This window comes from Dendrobates tinctorius, unplaced genomic scaffold (assembly GCF_039654945.1).
Source record: "Dendrobates tinctorius isolate UK_male_01 unplaced genomic scaffold, ASM3965494v1 ptg000011l, whole genome shotgun sequence".
NCBI lineage: Eukaryota > Metazoa > Chordata > Amphibia > Anura > Dendrobatidae > Dendrobates > Dendrobates tinctorius.
The window spans coordinates 120,474,052-120,492,237 of NW_027361679.1; the positions used below are offsets into that span (position 1 = coordinate 120,474,052).

Consider the following 18,186-nt stretch of genomic DNA (forward strand, 5'->3'; position numbering starts at 1 on the left):
CTGGCTGGGAATCCGTGGTCCTGTTGACATTCTGTATGTTTTTTTTCCAAGCTTGCCCTTCCGAGTTTATCCTTCTTGAAAAAAACGTCAGAGATGGCAAGCTTCTATCATCGGCCATTCTAAGCTGAATATGCATTCCCTCGTCATATCGCAGCCGCTAAGCAGCTTGAGGACGGGCCAGTACCAGCATGGGAGACTGGCTGGGAATCCCTAGTCCTGTTGACATTTTGTACGTTTTTTTTCCAATCTTGCCCTTCCGAGTTTATCCTTCTTGAAAAGAACGTCAGAGATGGCACGCTTCCGTCAACGGCCATTCTAAGCTGAATATGCATGCCCTCGTCACATTGCAGCCGCTAAGCAGCTTGAGGCCGGGCCAGTACCGGCATGGGAGACTGGCTGGGAATCCCTGATCCTGTTGACATATTGTACGTTTTATTTCCAAGCTTGCCCTTCCGAGTGTATCCTTCTTGAAAAGAACGTCAGAGATGACACGCTTCCATCAACGGCCATTCTAAGCTGAATATGCATGCCCTCGTCAGATCGCAGCCGCTAAGCAGCTTGAGGCAGGGCCAGTACCGGCATGGGAGACTTGCTGGGAATCCCTGGTCCTGTTGACATTTTGTACGTTTTATTTCCAAGCTTGCCCTTCCGAGTTTATCCTTCTTGAAAAGAACGTCAGAGATAGCACGCTTCCGTCAACGGCCATTCTAAGCTGAATATGCATTCCCTCGTCAGATCGCAGCCTCTAAGCAGCTTGAGGCCGGGCCAGTACCGGCATGGGAGACTGGCTGTGAATCCCTGGTCCTGTTGACATTCTGTATGTTTTTTTTCCAAGCTTGCCCTTCCGAGTTTATCCTTCTTGAAAAAAACGTCAGAGATGGCACGCCTCCATCATCGGCCATTCTAAGCTGAATATGCATGCCCTCGTCACATTGCAGCCGCTAAGTAGCTTGAGGCCGGGCCAGTACCGGCATGGGAGACTGGCTGAGAATCCCTGGTCCTTTTGACATTTTGTACGTTTTTTTTCCAAGCTTGACCTTCCGAGTTTATCCTTCTTGAAAAGAACGTCAGAGATGGCACGCTTCCGTCAACGGCCATTCTAAACTGAATATGCATGCCCTCGTCACATCGCAGCCGCTAAGCAGCTTGAGGCCGGGCCAGTACCGGCATGGGAGACTGGCTGGGAATCCCTGGTCCTAATGACTTTTTGTACGTTTTTTTGCCAAGCTTGCCCTTCCGAGTTTACCCTTCTTGAAAAAAACATCAGAGATGGCACGCTTCCGTCAACGGCCATTCTAAGCTGAATATGCATGCCCTCGTCAGATCGCAGCCGCTAAGCAGCTTGAGGCCGGGCCAGTATCGGCATGGGAGACTGGCTGGGAATCCCTGGTCCTGTTGACATTTTGAACGTTTTTTTTCCAAGCTTGCCCTTCCGAGTTTATCCTTCTTGAAAAGAACGTCAGAGATGACACGCTTCCATCAACGGCCATTCTACGCTGAATATGCATGCCCTCGTCAAATCGCAGCCGCGAAGCAGCTTGAGGCCGGGCCAGTACCGGCATGGGAGACTGGCTGGGAATCCCTGATTCTGTTGACATATTGTACGTTTTATTTCCAAGCTTGCCCTTCCGAGTGTATCCTTCTTGAAAAGAACGTCAGAGATGACACGCTTCCGTCAACGGCCATTCTAAGCTGAATATGCATGCCCTCGTCAGATCGCAGCCGCTAAGCAGCTTGAGGCAGGACCAGTACCGGCATGGGAGACTTGCTGGGAATCCCTGGTCCTGTTGACATTTTGTACGTTTTATTTCCAAGCTTGCCCTTCCGAGTTTATCCTTCTTGAAAAGAACGTCAGAGATTGCACGCTTCCGTCAACGGCCATTCTAAGCTGAATATGCATTCCCTCGTCAGATCGCAGCCTCTAAGCAGCTTGAGGCCGGGCCAGTACCAGCATGGGAGACTGGCTTGGAATCCCTGGTCCTGTTGACATTCTGTACGTTTTTTTTCCAAGCTTGCCCTTCCGAGTTTATCCTTCTTGAAAAGAACGTCAGAGATGGCACGCTTCCGTCAACGTCCATTCTAAGCTGAATATGCATTCCCTCGTCAGATCGCAGCCGCTAAGCAGCTTGAGGCAGGGCCACTACGAGCATGGGAGACTTGCTGGGAATCCCTGGTCCTGTTGACATTTTGTACGTTTTATTTCCAAGCTTGTCCTTCCGAGTTTATCCTTCTTGAAAAGAACGTCAGAGATGGCACGCTTCCGTCAACGGCCATTCTAAGCTGAATATGCATGCCTTCGTCAGATCGCAGCCGCTAAGCAGCTTGAGGCCGGGCCAGTACCGGCATGGGAGACTGGCTGGGAATCACTGGTCCTGTTGACATTTTGTACGTTTTATTTCCAAGCTTGCCCTTCCGAGTGTATCCTTCTTGAAAAGAACGTCAGAGATGACACGCTTCCGTCAACGGCCATTCTAAGCTGAATATGCATGCCCTTGTCAGATCGCAGCCGCTAAGCAGCTTGAGGCAGGGCCAGTACCGGCATGGGAGACTTGCTGGGAATCCCTGGTCCTGTTGACATTTTGTACGTTTTATTTCCAAGCTTGCCCTTCCGAGTTTATCCTTCTTGAAAAGAACGTCAGAGATGGCACGCTTCCGTCAATGGCCATTCTAAGCTGAATATGCATTCCCTCGTCAGATCGCAGCCTCTAAGCAGCTTGAGGCCGGGCCAGTACTGGCATGGGAGACTGGCTGGGAATCCCTGGTCCTGTTGACATTCTGTATGTTTTTTTTCCAAGCTTGCCCTTCCGAGTTTATCCTTCTTGAAAAAAACGTCAGAGATGGTACGCTTCCATCATCGGCCATTCTAAGCTGAATATGCATTCCCTCGTCACATCGCAGCCGCTAAGCAGCTTGAGGCCGGGCCAGTACCGGCATGGGAGACTGGCTAGGAATCCCTGGTCCTGTTGATTTTTTGTACGTTTTTTTTCCAAGCTTGCCCTTCCGAGTTTATCCTTCTTGAAAAGAACGTCAGAGATAGCACGCTTCCGTCAACGGCCATTCTAAGCTGAATATGCATGCCCTCGTCACATCGCAGCCGCTAAGCAGCTTGAGGCCGGGCCAGTACCGGCATGGGAGACTGGCTGGGAATCCCTGATCCTGTTGACATATTGTACGTTTTATTTCCAAGCTTGCCCTTCCGAGTGTATCCTTCTTGAAAAGAACGTCAGAGATGACACGCTTCCGTCAACGGCCATTCTAAACTGAATATGCATGCCCTCGTCAGATCGCAGCCGCTAAGCAGCTTGAGGCAGGGCCAGTACCGGCATGGGAGACTTGCTGGGAATCTCTGGTCCTGTTGACATTTTGTACGTTTTATTTCCAAGCTTGCCCTTCCGAGTTTATCCTTCTTGAAAAGAACGTCAGAGATGGCACGCTTCCGTCAACCGCCATTCTAAGCTGAATATGCATTCCCTCGTCAGATCGCAGCCTCTAAGCAGCTTGAGGCTGGGCCAGTACCGGCATGGGAGACTGGCTGGGAATCCCTGGTCCTGTTGACATTCTGTATGTTTTTTTTCCAAGTTTGCCCTTCCGAGTTTATCCTTCTTGAAAAAAACATCAGAGATGGCACGCTTCCATCATCGGCCATTCTAAGCTGAATATGCATGCCCTCGTCACATCGCAGCCGCTAAGCAGCTTGAGGCCGGGCCAGTACCGGCATGGGAGACTGGCTGGGAATCTCTGGTCCTGTTGACATTTTGTACGTTTTTTTTCCAAGCTTGCCCTTCCGAGTTTATCCTTCTTGAAAAGAACGTCAGCGATGGCACGCTTCCGTCAACGGCCATTCTAAACTGAATATGCATTCCCTCGTCACATCGCAGCCGCTAAGCAGCTTGAGGCCGAGCCAGTACCGGCATGGGAGACTGGCTGGGAATCCCTGGTCCTAATGACATTTTGTACGTTTTTTTGCCAAGCTTGCCCTTCCGAGTTTATCCTTCTTGAAAAAAACGTCAGAGATGGCACGCTTCCGTCAACGGCCATTCTAAGCTGAATATGCATGCCCTCGTCAGATCGCAGCAGCTTGAGGCTGGGTCAGTACCGGCATGGGAGACTGGCTTGGAATCCCTGGTCCTGTTGACATTTTGTACGTTTTTTTTCCAAGCTTGCCCTTCCGAGTTTATCCTTCTTGAAAAGAACATCAGAGATGACACGCTTCCGTCAACGGCCATTCTAAGCTGAATATGCATGCCCTCGTCAGATCGCAGCCGCTAAGCAGCTTGAGGCCGGGCCAGTACCGGCATGGGAGACTGGCTGGGAATCCCTGGTCCTGTTGACATTTTGTACGTTTTTTTTCCAAGCTTGCCCTTCCGAGTTTATCCTTCTTTAAAAGAACGTCAGAGATGGCACGCTTCCGTCAACGGCCATTCTAAGCTGAATATGCATGCCCTCGTCAGATCGCAGCCGCTAAGCGGCTTGAGGACGGGCCAGTACCGGCATGGGAGACTGGCTGGGAATCCCTGGTCCTGTTGACATTTTGTACGTTTTTTTTCCAAGCTTGCCCTTCCGAGTTTATCCTTCTTGAAAAGAACGTCAGAGATGGCACACTTCCGTCAACGGCCTTTCTAAGCTGAATATGCATGCCCTCGTCAGATCGCAGCCGCTAACCAGCTTGAGGCCGGGCCAGTACCGGCATGGGAGACTGGCTGAGAATCCCTGGTCCTGTTGACACTTTGTACGTTTTTTTTCCAAGCTTGCCCTTCCGAGTTTATCCTTCTTGAAAAGAACATCAGAGATGGCACGCTTCTGTCAACGGCCATTCTAAGCTGAATATGCATGCCCTCGTCAGATCGCAGCCGCTAAGCAGCTTGAGGCCGGGCCAGTACCGGCATGGGAGACTGGCTGGGAATCCCTGGTCCTGTTGACATTTTGTACGTTTTTTTTTCCAAGCTTGCCCTTCCGAGTTTATCCTTCTTGAAAAAAACGTCAGAGATGGCACGCTTCCGTCAACGGCCATTCTAAGCTGAATATGCCTGCCCTCGTCAGATTGCAGCCACTAAGCAGCTTGAGGCCGGGCCAGTACCGGCATGGGAGACTGGCTGGGAATCCCTGGTCCTGTTGACATTTTGTACGTTTTTTTTCCAAGCTTGCCCTTCCGAGTTTATCCTTCTTGAAAAGAACGTCAGAGATGGCACGCTTCTGTCAACGGCCATTCTAAGCTGAATATGCATGCCCTCGTCAGATCGCAGCCGCTAAGCAGCTTGAGGCCGGGCAAGTACCGGCATGGGAGACTGGCTGGGAATCCCTGGTCCTGTTGACATTTTGTACGTTTTTTTTCCAAGCTTGCCCTTCCGAGTTTATCCTTCTTGAAAAGAACATCAGAGATGGCACGCTTCCATCAACGGCCATTCTAAGCTGAGTATGCATGCCCTCGTCAGATCGCAGCTGCAAAGCAGCTTGAGGCAGGGCCAGTACCGGCATGCGAGACTGGCTGGGAATCCCTGGTCCTGTTGACATTTTGTACGTTTTTTTTCCAAGCTTGCCCTTCCGAGTTTATCCTTCTTGAAAAGAACGTCAGAGATGGCACGCTTCCGTCAACGGCCATTCTAAGCTGAATATGCATTCCCTTGTCAGATCGCAGCCGCTAAGCAGCTTGAGGCCGGGCCAGTACCGGCATGGGAGACTGGCTGGGAATCCCTGGTCCTGTTGACATTTTGTACGTTTTTTTTCCAAGCTTGCCCTTCCGAGTTTATCCTTCTTGAAAAAAACGTCAGAGATGGCACACTTCCGTCAACGGCCATTCTAAGCTGAATATCCCTGCCCTCGTCAGATCGCAGCCGCTAAGCAGCTTGAGGCCGGGCCAGTACCGGCATGGGAGACTGGCTGGGAATCCCTGGTCCTGTTGACATTTTGTACGTTTTTTTTCCAAGCTTGCCCTTCCGAGTTTATCCTTCTTGAAAAGAACGTCAGAGATGGCACGCTTCCATCAACGGCCATTCTAAGCTGAATATGAATTCCCTCGTCAGATCGCAGCCGCTAAGCAGCTTGAGGCTGGGCCAGTACCTGCATGGGAGACTGGCTGGGAATCCCTGGTCCTGTTGACGTTTTGTACGTTTTTTTTCCAAGCTTGCCCTTCCGAGTTTATCCTTCTTGAAAAGAACGTCAGAGATGGCACGCTTCCGTCAACGGCCATTCTAAGCTGAATATGCATGCCCTCGTCAGATCGCAGCCGCTAAGCAGCTTGAGGCCGGGCCAGTACTGGCATGGGAGACTGGCTGGGAATCACTGGTCCTGTTGACATTTTGTATGTTTTATTTCCAAGCTTGCCCTTCCGAGTGTATCCTTCTTGAAAAGAACGTCAGAGATGACACGCTTCCGTCAACGGCCATTCTAAGCTGAATATGCATGCCCTTGTCAGATCGCAGCCGCTAAGCAGCTTGAGGCAGGGCCAGTACCGGCATGGGAGACTTGCTGGGAATCCGTGGTCCTGTTGACATTTTGTACGTTTTATTTCCAAGCTTGCCCTTCCGAGTTTATCCTTCTTGAAAAGAACGTCAGAGATGGCACGCTTCCGTCAACGGCCATTCTAATCTGAATATGCATTCCCTCGTCAGATCACAGCCTCTAAGCAGCTTGAGGCCGGGCCAGTACCGGCATGGGAGACTGGCTGGGAATCCCTCGTCCTGTTGACATTATGTATGTTTTTTTTCCAAGCTTGCCCTTCCGAGTTTATCATTCTTGAAAAAAACGTCAGAGATGGCACGCTTCCATCATCGGCCATTCTAAGCTGAATATGCATGCCCTCGTCACATCGCAGCCGCTAAGCAGCTTGAGGCCGGGCCAGTACCGGCATGGGAGACTGGCTGGGAATCCCTGGTCCTGTTGACATTTTGTATGTTTTTTTTCCAAGCTTGCCCTTCCGAGTTTATCCTTCTTGAAAAAAACGTCAGAGATGGCACGCTTCCGTCAACGGCCATTCTAAGCTGAATATGCATTGCCTCGTCAGGTCGCAGCCTCTAAGCAGCTTGAGGCCGGGCCAGTACCGTCATGGGAGACTGGCTGGGAATCCCTGGTCCTGTTGACATTTTGTACGTTTTTTTTCCAAGCTTGCCCTTCCGAGTTTATCATTCTTGAAAAGAACGTCAGAGATGGCACGCTTCTGTCAACGGCCATTCTAAGCTGAATATGCATTCCCTCGTTAGATCGCAGCCGCTTGAGGCCGGGCCAGTACCGGCACCGGCATGGGAGACTGGCTGGGAATCCCTGGTCCTGTTGACATTTTGTACGTTTTTTTTCCAAGCTTGCCCTTCCGAGTTTATCCTTCTTGAAAAGAACGTCAGAGATGGCATGCTTCCGTCAACGGCCATTCTAAGCTTAATATGCATGCCCTCGTCAGATCGCAGCTGCTAAGCAGCTTGAGGCTGGGCCAGTACCGGCATGGGAGACTGGCTGGGAATCCCTGATCCTGTTGACATTTTGTACGTTTTATTTCCAAGCTTGCCCTTCCGAGTTTATCCTTCTTGAAAAGAACGTCAGAGATGACACGCTTCCGTCAACGGCCATTCTAAGCTGAATATGCATGCCCTCGTCAGATCGCAGCCGCTAAGCAGCTTGAGGCAGGGCCAGTACCGGCATGCGAGACTGGCTGGGAATCCCTGGTCCTGTTGACATTTTGTACGTTTTTTTTCCAAGCTTGCCCTTCCGAGTTTATCCTTCTTGAAAAGAACGTCAGAGATGGCACGCTTCCGTCAACGGCCATTCTAAGCTGAATATGCATGCCCTCGTCAGATCGCAGCCGCTAAGCAGCTTGAGGCCGGGCCAGTACCGGCATGCGAGACTGGCTGGGAATCCCTGATCCTGTTGACATTTTGTACGTTTTATTTCCAAGCTTGCCCTTCCGAGTTTATCCTTCTTGAAAAGAACGTCAGAGATGACACGCTTCCGTTAACGGCCATTCTAAGCTGAATATGCATGCCCTCGTCAGATCGCAGCCGCTAAGCAGCTTGAGGCAGGGCCAGTACCGGCATGCGAGACTGGCTGGGAATCCCTGGTCCTGTTGACGTTTTGTACGTTTTTTTTCCAAGCTTGCCCTTCCGAGTTTATCCTTCTTGAAAAGAACGTCAGAGATGGCACGCTTCCGTCAACGGCCATTCTAAACTGAATATGCATTCCCTTGTCAGATCGCAGCCGCTAAGCAGCTTGAGGCCGGGCCAGTACCGGCATGGGAAACTGGCTGGGAATCCCTGGTCCTGTTGACATTTTGTACGTTTTTTTTCCAAGCTTGCCCTTCCGAGTTTATCCTTCTTGAAAAAAACGTCAGAGATGGCACGCTTCCGTCAACGGCCATTCTAAGCTGAATATGCCTGCCCTCGTCAGATCGCAGCCGCTAAGCAGCTTGAGGCCGGGCCAGTACCGGCATGGGAGACTGGCTGGGAATCCCTGGTCCTGTTGACATTTTGTACGTTTTTTTTCCAAGCTTGCCCTTCCGAGTTTATCCTTCTTGAAAAGAACGTCAGAGATGGCACGCTTCCGTCAACGGCGATTCTAAGCTGAATATGCATTCCCTCGTCAGATCGCAGCCGCTAAGCAGCTTGAGGCTGGGCCAGTACCTGCATGGGAGACTGGCTGGGAATCCCTGGTCCTGTTGACATTTTGTACGTTTTTTTTTCCAAGCTTGCCCTTCCGAGTTTATCCTTCTTGAAAAGAACGTCAGAGATGGCACGCTTCCGTCAACGGCCATTCTAAGCTGAATATGCATGCCCTCGTCAGATCACAGCCGCTAAGCAGCTTGAGGCCGGGCCAGTACCGGCATGGGAGACTGGCTGGGAATCCATGGTCCTGTTGACATTTTGTACGTTTTTTTTTCCAAGCTTGCCCTTCCGAGTTTATCCTTCTTGAAAAGAACGTCAGAGATGGCACGCTTCCGTCAACGGCCATTCTAAGCTGAATATGCATGCCCTCGTCAGATTGCAGCCGCTAAGCAGCTTGAGGCCGGGCCAGTACCGGCATGGGAGTCTGGCTGGGAATCCCTGATCCTGTTGACATTTTGTACATTTTATTTCCAAGCTTGCCCTTCCGAGTTTATCCTTCTTGAAAAGAACGTCAGAGATGACACGCTTCCATCAACGGCCATTCTAAGCTGAATATGCATTCCCTCGTCACATCGCAGCCGCTCAGCAGCGTGAGGCCGGGCCAGTACCGGCATGGGAGACTGGCTGGGAATCCCTGGTCCTTATGACATTTTGTACGTTTTTTTGCCAAGCTTGCCCTTCCGAGTTTATCCTTCTTGAAAAAAACGTCAGAGATGACACGCTTCCGTCAACGGCCATTCTAAGCTGAAAATGCATGCCCTCGTCAGATCACAGCCGCTAAGCAGCTTGAGGCCGGGCCAGTACCGGCATGGGAGACTGGCTGGGAATCCCTGGTCCTATTGACATTTTGTACGTTTTTTTTCCAAGCTTGCCCTTCCGAGTTTATACTTCTTTAAAAGAACGTCAGAGATAGCACGCTTCCATCAACGGCCATTCTAAGCTGAATATGCATGCCCTCGTCAGATCGCAGCCGCTAAGCAGCTTGAGGCCGGGCCAGTACCGGCATGGGAGACTGGCTGGGAATCCCTGGTCCTGTTGACATTTTGTACGTGTTTTTTTCCAAGCTTGCCCTTCCGAGTTTATCCTTCTTGAAAAGAACGTCAGAGATGGCGCGCTTCCGTCAACGGCCATTCTAAGCTGAATATGCATGCCCTCGTCAGATCGCAGCCGCTAAGCAGCTTGAGGGCGGGCCAGTACCGGCATGGGAGACTGGCTGGGAATCCCTGGTCCTGTTGACATTTTGTACGTTTTTTTTTCCAAGCTTGCCCTTCCGAGTTTATCCCTCTTGAAAAGAACGTCAGAGATGGCACACTTCCGTCAACGGCCATTCTAAGCTGAATATGAATTCCCTCGTCAGATCGCAGCCGCTAAGCAGCTTGAGGCCGGGCCAGTACCGGCATGGGAGACTGGCTGGGAATCCCTGGTCCTGTTGACATTTTGTACGTTTTTTTTTCCAAGCTTGCCCTTCAGAGTTTATCCTTCTTGAAAAGAACGTCAGAGATGGTACGCTTCTGTCAACGGACATTCTAAGCTGAATATGCATGCCCTCGTCAGATCGCAGCCGCTAAGCAGCTTGAGGCCGGGCCAGTACCGGCATGGGAGACTGGCTGGGAATCCCTGGTCCTGTTGACATTTTGTACGCTTTTTTTCCAAGCTTGCCCTTCCGAGTTTATCCTTCTTGAAAAGAACGTCAGAGATGGCACGCTTCCGTCAACGGCCATTCTAAGCTGAATATGCATTCCCTCGTCAGATCGCAGCTGCTAAGCAGCTTGAGGCCGGGCCAGTACCGGCATGGGAGACTGGCTGGGAATCCCTGATCCTGTTGACATATTGTACGTTTTATTTCCAAGCTTGCCCTTCCGAGTGTATCCTTCTTGAAAAGAACATCAGAGATGACACACTTCCGTCAACGGCCATTCTAAGCTGAATATGCATGCCCTCGTCAGATCGCAGCCGCTAAGCAGCTTGAGGCAGGGCCAGTACCGGCATGGGAGACTTGCTGGGAATCCATGGTCCTGTTGACATTTTGTACGTTTTATTTCCAAGCTTGCCCTTCCGAGTTTATCCTTCTTGAAAAGAACGTCAGAGATGGCACACTTCCGTCAACGGCCATTCTAAGCTCAATATGCATTCCCTCGTCATATCGCAGCCTCTAAGCAGCTTGAGGCCGGGCAAGTACCGGCATGGGAGACTGGCTGGGAATCCCTGGTCCTGTTGACATTCTGTATGTTTTTTTTCCAAGCTTGCCCTTCCGAGTTTATCCTTCTTGAAAAAAACGTCAGAGATGGCACGCTTCCATCATCGGCCATTCTAAGCTGAATATGCATGCCCTCGTCACATCGCAGCCGCTAAGCAGCTTGAGGCCGGGCCAGTACCGGCATGGGAGATTGGCTGGGAATCCCTGATCCTGTTGACATTTTGTACGTTTTTTTTTCCAAGCTTGCCCTTCCGAGTTTATCCTTCTTGAAAAAAACGTCAGAGATGGCACGCTTCCGTCAACGGCCATTCTAAGCTGAATATGCCTGCCCTCGTCAGATTGCAGCCACTAAGCAGCTTGAGGCCGGGCCAGTACCGGCATGGGAGACTGGCTGGGAATCCCTGGTCCTGTTGACATTTTGTACGTTTTTTTTCCAAGCTTGCCCTTCCGAGTTTATCCTTCTTGAAAAGAACGTCAGAGATGGCACGCTTCTGTCAACGGCCATTCTAAGCTGAATATGCATGCCCTCGTCAGATCGCAGCCGCTAAGCAGCTTGAGGCCGGGCAAGTACCGGCATGGGAGACTGGCTGGGAATCCCTGGTCCTGTTGACATTTTGTACGTTTTTTTTCCAAGCTTGCCCTTCCGAGTTTATCCTTCTTGAAAAGAACATCAGAGATGGCACGCTTCCATCAACGGCCATTCTAAGCTGAATATGCATGCCCTCGTCAGATCGCAGCTGCAAAGCAGCTTGAGGCAGGGCCAGTACCGGCATGCGAGACTGGCTGGGAATCCCTGGTCCTGTTGACATTTTGTACGTTTTTTTTCCAAGCTTGCCCTTCCGAGTTTATCCTTCTTGAAAAGAACGTCAGAGATGGCACGCTTCCGTCAACGGCCATTCTAAGCTGGATATGCATTCCCTTGACAGATCGCAGCCGCTAAGCAGCTTGAGGCCGGGCCAGTACCGGCATGGGAAACTGGCTGGGAATCCCTGGTCCTGTTGACATTTTGTACGTTTTTTTTCCAAGCTTGCCCTTCCGAGTTTATCCTTCTTGAAAAAAACGTCAGAGATGGCACGCTTCCGTCAACGGCCATTCTAAGCCGAATATCCCTGCCCTCGTCAGATCGCAGCCGCTAAGCAGCTTGAGGCCGGGCCAGTACCGGCATGGGAGACTGACTGGGAATCCCTGGTCCTGTTGACATTTTGTACGTTTTTTTTCCAAGCTTGCCCTTCCGAGTTTATCCTTCTTGAAAAGAACGTCAGAGATGGCACGCTTCCATCAACGGCCATTCTAAGCTGAATATGAATTCCCTCGTCAGATCGCAGCCGCTAAGCAGCTTGAGGCTGGGCCAGTACCTGCATGGGAGACTGGCTGGGAATCCCTGGTCCTGTTGACATTTTGTACGTTTTTTTTCCAAGCTTGCCCTTCCGAGTTTATCCTTCTTGAAAAGAACGTCAGAGATGGCACGCTTCCGTCAACGGCCATTCTAAGCTGAATATGCATGCCCTCGTCAGATCGCAGCCGCTAAGCAGCTTGAGGCCGGGCCAGTACTGGCATGGGAGACTGGCTGGGAATCACTGGTCCTGTTGACATTTTGTATGTTTTATTTCCAAGCTTGCCCTTCCGAGTGTATCCTTCTTGAAAAGAACGTCAGAGATAACACGCTTCCGTCAACGGCCATTCTAAGCTGAATATGCATGCCCTTGTCAGATCGCAGCCGCTAAGCAGCTTGAGGCAGGGCCAGTACCGGCATGGGAGGCTTGCTGGGAATCCGTGGTCCTGTTGACATTTTGTACGTTTTATTTCCAAGCTTGCCCTTCCGAGTTTATCCTTCTTGAAAAGAACGTCAGAGATGGCACGCTTCCGTCAACGGCCATTCTAAGCTGAATATGCATTCCCTCGTCAGATCACAACCTCTAAGCAGCTTGAGGCCGGGCCAGTACCGGCATGGGAGACTGGCTGGGAATCCCTGGTCCTGTTGACATTATGTATGTTTTTTTTCCAAGCTTGCCCTTCCGAGTTTATCATTCTTGAAAAAAACGTCAGAGATGGCACGCTTCCATCATCGGCCATTCTAAGCTGAATATGCATGCCCTCGTCACATTGCAGCCGCTAAGCAGCTTGAGGCCGGGCCAGTACCGGCATGGGAGACTGGCTGGGAATCCCTGGTCCTGTTGACATTTTGTATGTTTTTTTTCCAAGCTTGCCCTTCCGAGTTTATCCTTCTTGAAAAAAACGTCAGAGATGGCACGCTTCCGTCAACGGCCATTCTAAGCTTAATATGCATGCCCTCGTCAGATCGCAGCTGCTAAGCAGCTTGAGGCTGGGCCAGTACCGGCATGGGAGACTGCCTGGGAATCCCTGATCCTGTTGACATTTTGTACGTTTTATTTCCAAGCTTGCCCTTCCGAGTTTATCCTTCTTGAAAAGAACGTCAGAGATGACACGCTTCCGTCAACGGCCATTCTAAGCTGAATATGCATGCCCTCGTCAGATCGCAGCCGCTAAGCAGCTTGAGGCAGGGACAGTACCGGCATGCGAGACTGGCTGGGAATCCCTGGTCCTGTTGACATTTTGTACGTTTTTTTTCCAAGCTTGCCCTTCCGAGTTTATCCTTCTTGAAAAGAACGTCAGAGATGGCACGCTTCCGTCAACGGCCATTCTAAGCTGAATATGCATGCCCTCGTCAGATCGCAGCCGCTAAGCAGCTTGAGGCCGGGCCAGTACCGGCATGCGAGACTGGCTGGGAATCCCTGATCCTGTTGACATTTTGTACGTTTTATTTCCAAGCTTGCCCTTCCGAGTTTATCCTTCTTGAAAAGAACGTCAGAGATGACACGCTTCCGTTAACGGCCATTCTAAGCTGAATATGCATGCCCTCGTCAGATCGCAGCCGCTAAGCAGCTTGAGGCAGGGCCAGTACCGGCATGCGAGACTGGCTGGGAATCCCTGGTCCTGTTGACGTTTTGTACGTTTTTTTTCCAAGCTTGCCCTTCCGAGTTTATCCTTCTTGAAAAGAACGTCAGAGATGGCACGCTTCCGTCAACGGCCATTCTAAACTGAATATGCATTCCCTTGTCAGATCGCAGCCGCTAAGCAGCTTGAGGCCGGGCCAGTACCGGCATGGGAAACTGGCTGGGAATCCCTGGTCCTGTTGACATTTTGTACGTTTTTTTTCCAAGCTTGCCCTTCCGAGTTTATCCTTCTTGAAAAAAACGTCAGAGATGGCACGCTTCCGTCAACGGACATTCTAAGCTGAATATGCCTGCCCTCGTCAGATCGCAGCCGCTAAGCAGCTTGAGGCCGGGCCAGTACCGGCATGGGAGACTGGCTGGGAATCCCTGGTCCTGTTGACATTTTGTACGTTTTTTTTCCAAGCTTGCCCTTCCGAGTTTATCCTTCTTGAAAAGAACGTCAGAGATGGCACGCTTCTGTCAACGGCGATTCTAAGCTGAATATGCATTCCCTCGTCAGATCGCAGCCGCTAAGCAGCTTGAGGCTGGGCCAGTACCTGCATGGGAGACTGGCTGGGAATCCCTGGTCCTGTTGACATTTTGTACGTTTTTTTTTCCAAGCTTGCCCTTCCGAGTTTATCCTTCTTGAAAAGAACGTCAGAGATGGCACGCTTCCGTCAACGGCCATTCTAAGCTGAATATGCATTCCCTCGTCAGATCGCAGCTGCAAAGCAGCTTGAGGCAGGGCCAGTACCGGCATGGGAGACTGGCTGGGAATCCCTGGTCCTGTTGACATTTTGTACGTTTTATTTCCAAGCTTGCCCTTCCGAGTTTATCCTTCTTGAAAAGAACGTCAGAGATGGCATGCTTCCGTCAACGGCCATTCTAAGCTTAATATGCATGCCCTCGTCAGATCGCAGCTGCTAAGCAGCTTGAGGCTGGGCCAGTACCGGCATGGGAGACTGCCTGGGAATCCCTGATCCTGTTGACATTTTGTACGTTTTATTTCCAAGCTTGCCCTTCCGAGTTTATCCTTCTTGAAAAGAACGTCAGAGATGACACGCTTCCGTCAACGGCCATTCTAAGCTGAATATGCATGCCCTCGTCAGATCGCAGCCGCTAAGCAGCTTGAGGCAGGGCCAGTACCGGCATGCGAGACTGGCTGGGAATCCCTGGTCCTGTTGACATTTTGTACGTTTTTTTTCCAAGCTTGCCCTTCCGAGTTTATCCTTCTTGAAAAGAACGTCAGAGATGGCACGCTTCCGTCAACGGCCATTCTAAGCTGAATATGCATGCCCTCGTCAGATCGCAGCCGCTAAGCAGCTTGAGGCCGGGCCAGTACCGGCATGCGAGACTGGCTGGGAATCCCTGATCCTGTTGACATTTTGTACGTTTTATTTCCAAGCTTGCCCTTCCGAGTTTATCCTTCTTGAAAAGAACGTCAGAGATGACACGCTTCCGTTAACGGCCATTCTAAGCTGAATATGCATGCCCTCGTCAGATCGCAGCCGCTAAGCAGCTTGAGGCAGGGCCAGTACCGGCATGCGAGACTGGCTGGGAATCCCTGGTCCTGTTGACGTTTTGTACGTTTTTTTTCCAAGCTTGCCCTTCCGAGTTTATCCTTCTTGAAAAGAACGTCAGAGATGGCACGCTTCCGTCAACGGCCATTCTAAACTGAATATGCATTCCCTTGTCAGATCGCAGCCGCTAAGCAGCTTGAGGCCGGGCCAGTACCGGCATGGGAGACTGGCTGGGAATCCCTGGTCCTGTTGACATTTTGTACGTTTTTTTTTCCAAGCTTGCCCTTCCGAGTTTATCCCTCTTGAAAAGAACGTCAGAGATGGCACGCTTCCGTCAACGGCCATTCTAAGCTGAATATGAATTCCCTCGTCAGATCGCAGCCGCTAAGCAGCTTGAGGCCGGGCCAGTACCGGCATGGGAGACTGGCTGGGAATCCCTGGTCCTGTTGACATTTTGTACGTTTTTTTTCCAAGCTTGCCTTTCAGAGTTTATCCTTCTTGAAAAGAACGTCAGAGATGGTACGCTTCTGTCAATGGCCATTCTAAGCTGAATATGCATGCCCTCGTCAGATCGCAGCCGCTAAGCAGCTTGAGGCCGGGCCAGTAACGGCATGGGAGACTGGCTGGGAATCCCTGGTCCTGTTGACATTTTGTACGCTTTTTTTCCAAGCTTGCCCTTCCGAGTTTATCCTTCTTGAAAAGAACGTCAGAGATGGCACGCTTCCGTCAACGGCCATTCTAAGCTGAATATGCATTCCCTCGTCAGATCGCAGCTGCTAAGCAGCTTGAGGCCGGGCCAGTACCGGCATGGGAGACTGGCTGGGAATCCCTGATCCTGTTGACATATTGTACGTTTTATTTCCAAGCTTGCCCTTCCGAGTGTATCCTTCTTGAAAAGAACATCAGAGATGACACGCTTCCGTCAACGGCCATTCTAAGCTGAATATGCATGCCCTCGTCAGATCGCAGCCGCTAAGCAGCTTGAGGCAGGGCCAGTACCGGCATGGGAGACTTGCTGGGAATCCATGGTCCTGTTGACATTTTGTACGTTTTATTTCCAAGCTTGCCCTTCCGAGTTTATCCTTCTTGAAAAGAACGTCAGAGATGGCACACTTCCGTCAACGGCCATTCTAAGCTCAATATGCATTCCCTCGTCATATCGCAGCCTCTAAGCAGCTTGAGGCCGGGCATGTACCGGCATGGGAGACTGGCTGGGAATCCCTGGTCCTGTTGACATTCTGTATGTTTTTTTTCCAAGCTTGCCCTTCCAAGTTTATCCTTCTTGAAAAAAACGTCAGAGATGGCACGCTTCCATCATCGGCCATTCTAAGCTGAATATGCATGCCCTCGTCACATCGCAGCCGCTAAGCAGCTTGAGGCCGGGCCAGTACCGGCATGGGAGATTGGCTGGGAATCCCTGATCCTGTTGACATATTGTACGTTTTATTTCCAAGCTTGCCCTTCCGAGTGTATCCTTCTTGAAAAGAACGTCAGAGATGACACGCTTCCGTCAACGGCCATTCTAAGTTGAATATGCATGCCCTCGTCAGATCGCAGCCGCTAAGCAGCTTGAGGCAGGGCCAGTACCGGCATGGGAGACTTGCTGGGAATCCCTTGTCCTGTTGTCATTTTGTACGTTTTATTTCCAAGCTTGCCCTTCCGAGTTTATCCTTCTTGAAAAGAACGTCAGAGATGGCACGCTTCCGTCAACGGCCATTCTAGGCTGAATATGCATTCCCTCGTCAGATTGCAGCCTCTAAGCAGCTTGAGGCCGGGCCAGTACCGGCATGGGAGACTGGCTGGGAATCCCTGGTCCTGTTGACATTCTGTATGTTTTTTTTCCAAGCTTGCCCTTCCGAGTTTATCCTTCTTGAAAAAAACGTCAGAGATGGCACGCTTCCATCATCGGCCATTCTAAGCTCAATATGCTTGCTCTCGTCACATCGCAGCCGCTAAGCAGCTTGATGCCGGGCCAGTACCAGCATGGGAGACTGGCTGGGAATCCCTGGTCCTGTTGACATTTTGTACGTTTTTTTTCCAAGCTTGCCCTTCCGAGTTTATCCTTCTTGAAAAGAACGTCAGAGATGGCACGCTTCCGTCAACGGCCATTCTAAGCTGATTATGCATGCCCTCGTCACATCGCAGCCGCTAAGCAGCTTGAGGGTGGGCCAGTACCTGCATGGGAGACTGGCTGGGAATCCCTGATCCTGTTGACATGTTGTACGTTTTATTTCCAAGCTTGCCCTTCCGAGTGTATCCTTCTTGAAAAGAACGTCAGAGATGACACACTTCCGTCAACGGCCATTCTAAGCTGAATATGCATGCCCTCGTCAGATCGCAGCCGCTAAGCAGCTTGAGGCCGGGCCAGTACCGGCATGGGAGACTGGCTGGGAATCCCCGGTCCTGTTGACGTTTTTTTTCCAAGCTTGCCCTTCCGAGTTTATCCTTCTTTAAAAGAACATCAGAGATGCCACGCTTCCGTCAACAGCCATTCTAAGCTGAATATGCATGCCCTCGTCAGATCGCAGCCGCTAAGCAGCTTGAGGCCGGGCCAGTACCGGCATGGGAGACTGGCTGGGAATCCCTGGTCCTGTTGACATTTTGTACGTTTTTTTTCCAAGCTTGCCCTTCCGAGTTTATCCTTCTTGAAAAGAACGTCAGAGATGGCATGCTTCCTTCAACGGCCGTTCTAAGCTGAATATGCATGCACTCGTCAGATCGCAGCCGCTAAGCAGCTTGAAGCCGGGCCAGTACCGGCATGGGAGACTGGCTGAGAATCCCTGGTCCTGTTGCCATTTTGTACGTTTTTTTTTCCAAGCTTGCCCTTCCGAGTTTATCCTTCTTGAAAAGAACGTCAGAGATGGCACGCTTCCGTCAACGGCCATTCTAAGCTGAATATGCATGCCCTCGTCAGATCGCAGCCGCTAAGC

General features: G+C 51.0%; 12 pseudogenes; all 12 read left to right on the forward strand.

The window, feature by feature from the left end:
- The first annotated feature begins 4,214 nt into the window (after nucleotides 1–4,214).
- On the forward strand, nucleotides 4,215–4,333 carry LOC141055164 (5S ribosomal RNA; annotated as a pseudogene).
- Nucleotides 4,334–4,802: 469 nt separating this feature from the next.
- On the forward strand, nucleotides 4,803–4,921 carry LOC141055175 (5S ribosomal RNA; annotated as a pseudogene).
- Nucleotides 4,922–4,999: 78 nt separating this feature from the next.
- On the forward strand, nucleotides 5,000–5,118 carry LOC141059150 (5S ribosomal RNA; annotated as a pseudogene).
- Nucleotides 5,119–5,195: 77 nt separating this feature from the next.
- LOC141051311 (5S ribosomal RNA) lies at nucleotides 5,196–5,314 on the forward strand (annotated as a pseudogene).
- A 469-nt stretch (nucleotides 5,315–5,783) lies between these two features.
- Nucleotides 5,784–5,902, forward strand: LOC141058493 (5S ribosomal RNA; annotated as a pseudogene).
- Nucleotides 5,903–8,329: 2,427 nt separating this feature from the next.
- LOC141058322 (5S ribosomal RNA) lies at nucleotides 8,330–8,448 on the forward strand (annotated as a pseudogene).
- Nucleotides 8,449–10,098: 1,650 nt separating this feature from the next.
- LOC141051305 (5S ribosomal RNA) lies at nucleotides 10,099–10,217 on the forward strand (annotated as a pseudogene).
- Nucleotides 10,218–11,079: 862 nt separating this feature from the next.
- On the forward strand, nucleotides 11,080–11,198 carry LOC141059155 (5S ribosomal RNA; annotated as a pseudogene).
- Nucleotides 11,199–11,275: 77 nt separating this feature from the next.
- On the forward strand, nucleotides 11,276–11,394 carry LOC141051315 (5S ribosomal RNA; annotated as a pseudogene).
- Nucleotides 11,395–11,863: 469 nt separating this feature from the next.
- On the forward strand, nucleotides 11,864–11,982 carry LOC141051881 (5S ribosomal RNA; annotated as a pseudogene).
- A 2,037-nt stretch (nucleotides 11,983–14,019) lies between these two features.
- On the forward strand, nucleotides 14,020–14,138 carry LOC141056216 (5S ribosomal RNA; annotated as a pseudogene).
- Nucleotides 14,139–17,736: 3,598 nt separating this feature from the next.
- On the forward strand, nucleotides 17,737–17,855 carry LOC141055538 (5S ribosomal RNA; annotated as a pseudogene).
- The last annotated feature ends 331 nt before the right edge of the window (nucleotides 17,856–18,186 follow it).